Source organism: Schistocerca serialis, chromosome 6 (genome assembly GCF_023864345.2).
Source record: "Schistocerca serialis cubense isolate TAMUIC-IGC-003099 chromosome 6, iqSchSeri2.2, whole genome shotgun sequence".
Taxonomy (NCBI): domain Eukaryota; kingdom Metazoa; phylum Arthropoda; class Insecta; order Orthoptera; family Acrididae; genus Schistocerca; species Schistocerca serialis.
In genome coordinates, this window is record NC_064643.1 from 49,473,631 (window position 1) to 49,481,833 (window position 8,203).

Here is an 8,203-nt window from a genome sequence, read left to right on the forward strand (position 1 = left end):
GGCTACGAAACCCTATTTTTATACATAATTTCCGTTCGATGCGACGACCTTACGCAACTCTAATGGGAGGGCCTGTCTGCCCGCATGGTACTGGGCGGCTCAGCAGTCAACGCCTCGCTGGATCAGCAGCCTCCCCACTTCCCGTGGGGAGCATTCTTCTTTGGGGCAAACCGGTGGAGCTCGAGAGGCGTGAGATCCGTTCTGTACGGTGGATGCTGAACAACAGTCCAGTCAAGTTTTGAGAGCTACCCTCGGTTTTGAGAGCTACCCTCGGGTGGGCCCTTGCGATGTCAGGGAGAAGAAGTTCGTCTGCAGTCTTGTGGCGACAAGCACTCTGAAGTCGTTTCTTCAAATCCTGAGGGTAGCGCAAGATACTTCAAGAGTTTATCGTTGTACCGTAAGGGAGGACATCAAACAGAATAATTCCTTCAGAGTACCAGAAGTCCGTCGCCATGGCTTTATCGGCCGAGGGCGCCATTTTTAACGTGGTGTTGCGCGACTACTCGGATTGCCGTTTTGTTTTTAGTTTAAAGTAATGAACCCAAAAAATTGTCACGGTAAGCCTCGTAACGTGCAAGCGATTCCGCACAGACGGTAATTCATTGCTCTTTATGGTCTTCTGTTACGCGGCGAGGAACCCTCTACTCGTGTGTCACATTGTGATCCCTCGATCCCCTAGAACGAGAGTGTCCGCACGTTCCAGCATTGCAGGGGCCACAGCTGCGTGCGGCCGGCCGGCAGCCGGGACACCGGACACCTTTGCGCCGCCGTATTTAGATGGTGACAGACGCCTCTCCCAACGACTCACCGTGCTTTTGTTCACTGCCGGGTCCCCGTAGACAGCCTGCAAGAGCCTACGAAAATCTGCGATGCTCTGGTTTACCGCCAAAAGCAATTCAATGACAGCTTTCTGCTTGGAGCGCACCTACAACACAGAGTTTCAAGGCTACGTGAAGGGCTGCCACCTATCGAAACTTCGTGAAACTATAGAAGGTGATGCTGGGATATTTCACGATGACCCACAACAAATTTCTCATTTTTTCAGTGCAAATTGAGCAAGAGAAGAATGGGTTACATTACTTACTGAACTCCCCACGCAAACGATTGCTCGAACAGTAAGTGCGAAAAGCGCTGTGTTTGGTGTGGGTAGATGCGGTTTTGAAGCAGACTCACAGCGGGCCCAGTAGCTTTAATGTAGGTTGTGAGATGAAGTTTTCATCTTTATTTTTCGATAGCAAATCTAATGGATCTGGAGACATAAAGGGGACGTGGTTCTACACGGTCTGGACGTGCAGAGGAACGGACAGTATGTGAACCCGTGGTTTCCTGAGTGACATTCGCGTGTTATTTCAGTCACAAAGGTAAGCAGAAGTCACTGAGAAAGTCTTTGGGTGTCTGGAACGCCACAGTGTTGAACTTTGTACAGTTCGGTGCGGAAGCTTAAGTTTCCAACTTTCAGAATTTTCTTGCAGTGGGACATAACTCAAAAAATTTAGAGTGCGCAGACATAATTCTGAGCTGAGAGGTTACTTGGAGATTGTCTTTGTCTTAGTTTGCAGCGCAGAAATCCGCGGCCATAGTTTGGGGGAAAAGAAACATACAAAAGTCCCTGCGACTTAAATCCGAAAGGTAACTTTACTCTCGCGCAGTCATATTTTGGACAGATACTCACGAGCCCACCCTGTGCTATAAACTGCCGATATTTGTTGCCAAATTAGTGTCGATTATTAAAAGGGTCATTTAACAAATTTCTCGCATAGCCTAGAGCTACTGACTGCCCGCTTCCTAGGTATGTATAATCTGTGGTGCTAGAAGCGGACACTTTGAAACTGCTTGGAATAGACTGGCACCGTGTGCCGTTGCATTCCTGAACAACCATGATCCGAAGACTTTAGCGGTCACATATCGTTCCAGCTGCCTCGATGCTAATAGCAGCCGGCCGGTGTGGTCGAGCGGTTCTGGGCACTACAGTCCGGAACCGCGCGACCGCTACGGTCTCAGGTTCGAATCCTGCCTCGGGCATGGATGTGTGTAATGTCCTTAGGTTAGGTAGGTTTAAGTAGTTCTAAGTTGTAGGGGACTGATGACCTCAGCAGTTAAGTCCCATAGTGTTCAGAGTCATTTTGCTAACAGCAGACATACACTGCGCGTTACGGCGCGACGTCAGTAGGAACTTGGTGTATAAAAGCATTGTGCATAGAAATAGTTTTCCATTTTACGTCTGTCTCTTCTTTCAGATGCACGAGCTCTTTTTAACCCCTCAACTGTCATTTCGTCTCATTGTCGTACACTGGCGGTTGATTTCTGTATCTTGCAGACTTCGATCTTGAGGACTTGCAGTTTGCACCAGTAGGTCAAGCTAGCTGAAACTGAGTTGAGGATTTCGTTGGGGTTTTAGGTGAATGGTATGAAGAATACAGCAATGACTCCAGCGTGCTGGAACAGATAGACACAGAAATGGGGTTTACAGAGTATCAGCAGTGTACAGGATGTATAAGGGTGGAGGGAGATCGGAACTTCGGGGCGCACGTGCAGTGAGACGGGAGAAAAGGGATAATTGGTGTGTGAGTTGCTATTAAATTTTGAATTTATCCTGCCGTACAGTCTCTTTTGAAGCGACAACATTCCAAGAAAAGGGTGGGAGACGATTTCTCGCTGTCTTGCCATTTTTCTGCTTCTGTCCGGAGTAACTGAAAACTGATGAAGCGGGGTGGTGGCTGTCCTGTGGCCCAGCGTCGTCTTCATTCTCCCGCAGCCGCGGGTGAGGGCGCTACGGCGCCGGCGGTCTGCTCGCTCCGCCGACTTCTTTCGTTCGGAGCAGAGTGCTTTCTACCGGCAGGGGGAGCGGGGGGGGGGGGGGGGGACGTCTTTCTGGTCGTGACAGCGCCTCGCAGCTCTGACTGCGCCAGCTCCCACCGTCACAGTGCCTCGAGGTGCGTGAATTTTACCTCTAATGCTACGTTAATCACATCAATATTTAGCGACCATTTGTCTCGAATGCAGCTATTATGTACGAGTATGACAGACATAAAAGTCAAAACGATCAGGGGATACCTGACATACAAAATACTGAAACAAATGAGATTGAACGTTGTTTCTCTACCAAGACTCAGGTCCGGTGTTAGGATTTTTTGGGCCCATGGAAAGCGTTTGTTTGCTTTTTCCTCCAGTACCTTTGCATTAAAATTCGCTGTTTTTTATATAGTCAGAAAATTTTATTGTAAAAGAAACCGAACAACGCCTTTTTAAGAAACTTTTTTAATGCTCGCAATTTACATAAGTTTCATACTTCACAAACCTGTGCTTTCTTAAGTTTTTTTTTTTTTTTTTTTTTAGATGCGAACTTTTTTTAATCCCAGTATCGGTATGCATGCGGCGGCTCGAAACTTCCTGGCAGATTAAAACTGTGTGCCGGACCGAGACTCGAACTCGGGACCTTTGCCTTTCGCGGGCAAGTGCTCTACCAACTGAGCTATCCAAGCACGACTCACGCCCCATCCCCACAGCTTTACTTCTGCCAGTACCTCGTCTCCTACCTTCCAAACTTTACAGAAGCAGGAGGCGAAAACGTAGTTTATAAAGTGACATAGCACGGAGAAATACGGTGCAAAGTGCCGCCCTTGTCATCTGGGAATACCATGCTGTAGCACAAAAGCAAATAAAAAGATTTTTGCATGTAAAATCTGTGCTGAGGTGTAAAATTAGTTTTGTGTTATTTTAATTTCACATTAGTAACCTATCTAAATTTTCATCTTGAGGTTGAAGCTCATCTGTCCGTATTTGCTTCCAAACAGATTTGTTTTTGGAGAGGGTCCGCCTTAAGCAAAACTCAATTTTTCCTTTTTTTTTTATCCTCCAGACATGTTTCACTGAGGATTCACCATTGTCAGTGGGTTTTTGTTACCTTCTATTAACAGGAGAAATACTTCTTACTACTGGTACAGAAATAAATTTCAGTTTTTAAAGACAGTATTTACATATATGAAAAATAGACAAAATTTTCTATATATACCTTGTCATATGTATGGGTTTCATGGGTTTTATGTAATTTAATGTTGTTGTTTTGTTTCGAACTTTGTCATGTGGAACCACGTATAGAACTTAACGTAGAGCAGTTATTTACTCCGAAAATTTACGACTGGTCGTGTTATGGTTATGGCTACCATTAACTAATACTGAGTGATAGGCTGTCTTTATGTGATGTGTTACCAATATATTTCAATTACTTTTCATGGTTTCCCCATTACCTTTGCTGTGAATGCCTATACTAAACAGCTTTTAATGTGACTGTTTACAGCTAAACAGCTGAATGCTTTCTGGGCTGGAGTTTTGAATCTTCGTAGAGTGTATCTGACATTTTGTGTGTGTGTGTGTGTGTGTGTGTGTGTGTGTGTGTGTGTGTGTGTGTGTGTGTGTGTGTGTGTGTGTGTGTGTAGAATCGCAGGTGGGGGGGGGGGGGGTGAGGTGCGAATGTTTGTGTTTTATTTTATTGAATTTCTACTTTTTATTTTAGTTGCTGATTTTTTTGTTTATTTAATGTGTGTGTGTCTGTTAGTGTGTTTGGAAGAGGTGCTTGGGGTGTTTATGGACTGGTGTTGTCTGATAGTTCTTTGACCGCAGAGAACAGAGTTCCATTGCAGAGAAATGTGTAATCATTTGTTACTTGTTTTCCTTCAATTATGGCTTTTTGAATTTGAAAGAGTTCCTCTATTATTAGTTACTGTGGGGGACTGTTGCTGCATTCGAGAATTTTCAATCAATTTTGATGTTTGTTGGGCTGTGTTTCATGTCAGTAAGGTGTACAGCAAACGTAGAATTAAGGCTATTGCATTTTAATGTTATTCTATGTTCTGTGTACGTTGTATTAAAGTTTCTGTTTGTCTGCCCTGCATAAACTTATTTGCAGTCTTGGCGTGTCAGTTCGTAAATACAATATGTGTAGTGTTTCAGCTGGTTGCTCTTAGTTTTCTCTGTATGGGGTCACCAGTCAGTGGAATCCTAGCCAAAATCCTCAGTCACATTTAAAACAAACTATTTGTAACAATAGTAAGATCCAAACAATATAGGATAGTATACTGGTCGCAATATGTAGATGACATCACATACCTTCTACATCAAATACCCATTATCATCATACACCTCCACAGTGATCTGCACATAATTATCCCTAAAATAAATTTCACCATAGAAACAGAAAATCACTAAATTTTAAATTTCTTTGATCTTACGTTACACAGAGACAGCAACCAACACCAGTTCTCCACGTTCAGGAAAGTCACCACCACAAGCACAATGGAAATATGTTATCATTTTTAGCACAACTGTCAATAGAAAAAAATCAATGCCGTTTGTTATATTGTAAAATGTTAAGTATATGCAGAGTAATTTGTAACGTAAAGTTGACGTTTGAAACCTCAGACGTTCAGTCGCTTGTGGTAACAAATAATTGCTTTAGGGGTACGTTCACGAAGACTGCGATGTTTACGAGTTTGGCTGTCTCCGTGTCTGCATGTAGCGCTTGCTCAATTAGTACCTGTACTCAGGGTAACTGTAGTGCACTGTGTTACCGGACGTCTGTACACAACTGAGAACGCAAGTACGCACAGCAGGAACGTGAGGAGGTCGCAACTACGACAGTGTGTACAGTGTTGTAAGAGCTGTGAAAATGGTTTATTCTAACTCTGAAAAGGCAGAGATGAGACTCATCTATGGCGAGTGTACACAAAATGCAGCTGCAGCCTGCAGGTTGTACGAAGAAGGGTACCCGGACAGAGCTCATCCAACGCGCCGCACATTTTAAAACATCTACAGACAGTTGTATGGAAGAGGTATGGTCGTAACACGCAAATGGTCCGTAACAGCCCCATCACAGGAGAAGCGGGTGCAGTTGGTGTGTTGGCTGCTGTCGCCGTCAAACCACACACGAGTTCACGTGACGTCGCTAGAGGCAGTGCAACGAGTCAAAGTAGTGCAATGAGCATACTTCATCGTCACAAATTTCACCCGTATCATGTGTCGCTTCATCGGCAGTTACACGGCCATGACTTTAATAATCGAGTGAATTTTTGTCACTGGTCATTAACAGAGAATGCGTTGCATTTCTACCTATTTACCGATGAAGCAGGTTTCACAAACCACGGTGCAGTGAATTTACGAGACGTGCGTGCATTACTGGTCCTTGGACAATTCTCGCTGGCTTCGACACGTAGAGCTACAGCGACCGTGGAATGTTAAAGTATGGTGCGGAGTAATTGGCGACTATCTCATTGATCCTCACTTCATTGAAGGCACCCAAACAGCTGCAAAATACATCCCGTGACTACAAAATAATCTGCTAGAAAATGTGCCGCTGGAAACGCGTAGACGTATGTGGTATCAACATGATTGTGCTCCTTCACATTCTGCAATGATCACTAGGCTGACCCTTGACAGAATGTTCGGCGGGAGTTTCATAGGACGTGGGGGCCGCATACACTGGCTGGCCCGTTCTCCTGATGTTGCACCTTTAGACTTCTTTCTGTGGGGTACGTTGCAGGAGAACGCGTACCGTGATTTACCTACAGCCCCAGAGGATGTGAACCACCGTACTGAGGCAGTCTGTGGCAGCAATACACCAGGTGTTCTGCGCCGTGGAAGACATTCATTACGCGGTACATTGCATACGAGTGCGGCAAATGATGGGCAACACTTTCAACATTTATTGGCCTGAAATGTCAGGACACACTCTTTTACATTATGTAATTGAAAACAAAAACAAATTTCTAACGTTAACTACATTCTCATGTTAATATACATTTTCTTCTAACAAATCAATGCCGTACGGTATTCTTCAGAGAAAAATACTGATAAAAATGTTAGCATGTGGACATAACGTGCTGTTCAAGTCTCTTCTGTACCTGCGGTAAATCACTGTTCTTTTTGTATCCGTAATTAATTCGGTACTCTCCGATACACACGACTGAACTGCTGAGAACTTATTCAAGCATCAACTTTACGTTAAAAATTACTCTCGACGTAATTAACATTTTACAATGTAAGAAACGGCATTGATTAAGTATCTTTTTCCATTTTAATTTGTGCTAAAAAAACGTAAGTATGTGTTGAAAATCAGGCTTCCGTGCATTTCTCAATGTTTTTTATTAACCAATTATAGCAGCCCCTCTCCTCAATTTCGGCCTGCAGAATTGGTTATTCCGTGTTTGATGTGGTTTGGGAGATGTTTCCAGTGGTATTGTTAAGTGGCTCACCCTGTATAGAGAAACTGAATCACAAAACTAAAAGAAAAATAAAGCGGACACTCAGCACATAGAAATAAACAACCTCTCGCCAACTTTCAATCATAGACACATAAAATATAAACATTCTTAACAGAAGCACATAGAGCACACATGAACAGGAAGCACCTATAACAACAAGCAAATGGTACACTCTCACTTACAACAACAAAGTAGCCCAACGAATATGCAACATAAATAAAAAAAAAGAACAAGGGTTAAAAGTAGCCTACAGGACATACAACTCAATACAAAGAAAACGAAGAGCAATCAAACCAAACATAGACAAACACAACACAATTGGTATTTACCAACTGACATGACAACACTGCAAATCAATATATATAGGGCAGGCAAGCAGATACTTTAATATCAAATACACAGAACGCAGAAGATCATTAAAAGCAACAGCTGTTATTCTACATTTGCTGATCACCTTATGGACATGAAATACAGCCCAACAAACATCAACACTTACTTGAAAACTCTCAAATTCAGCAACAGCCCCCACAAAAACTAATAATTGACCAAATACAAAAAGCCATAATTGAAGGAAAACAAGTAATTATTGAATACACAGTTCTCTGCAATGAAACTCTGTACTCTGCTGTCAAAGAACTATCAGACAACACCAATCCATAAAGGCCACAATCCCCTCCTTTAGACACACAGACACACAAGCAATAAATAAACGAAAAAATCAACAACTAAAATAAAAAGTAGTAATTAAAAGTTAATGGTAGGCATAACCATAACATCCCCAGTCGTAAATTTTCGAAGCAAATACCTGTTCTACATTAAGTTATATATGGTTGCAGATGACAAACTGTGAAACAAATCAACAGCATTAAATTACATAAAATTCAGGAAATTCAGAGTATGTGGTAACAAATTATGTATAGAAAATTTTGTCTGTTTTTTCCTAGTGC

At 42.9% G+C, this 8,203-nt stretch overlaps 1 non-coding gene across 1 annotated transcript; it reads right to left on the reverse strand.

Annotated features, from left to right (window-relative positions):
* Window positions 1-3,408: 3,408 nt before the first annotated feature.
* Window positions 3,409-3,483, reverse strand: Trnas-cga (transfer RNA serine (anticodon CGA)). Its single transcript has one exon. It is a non-coding gene; the product is annotated as a tRNA-Ser (tRNA).
* Window positions 3,484-8,203: the final 4,720 nt, after the last annotated feature.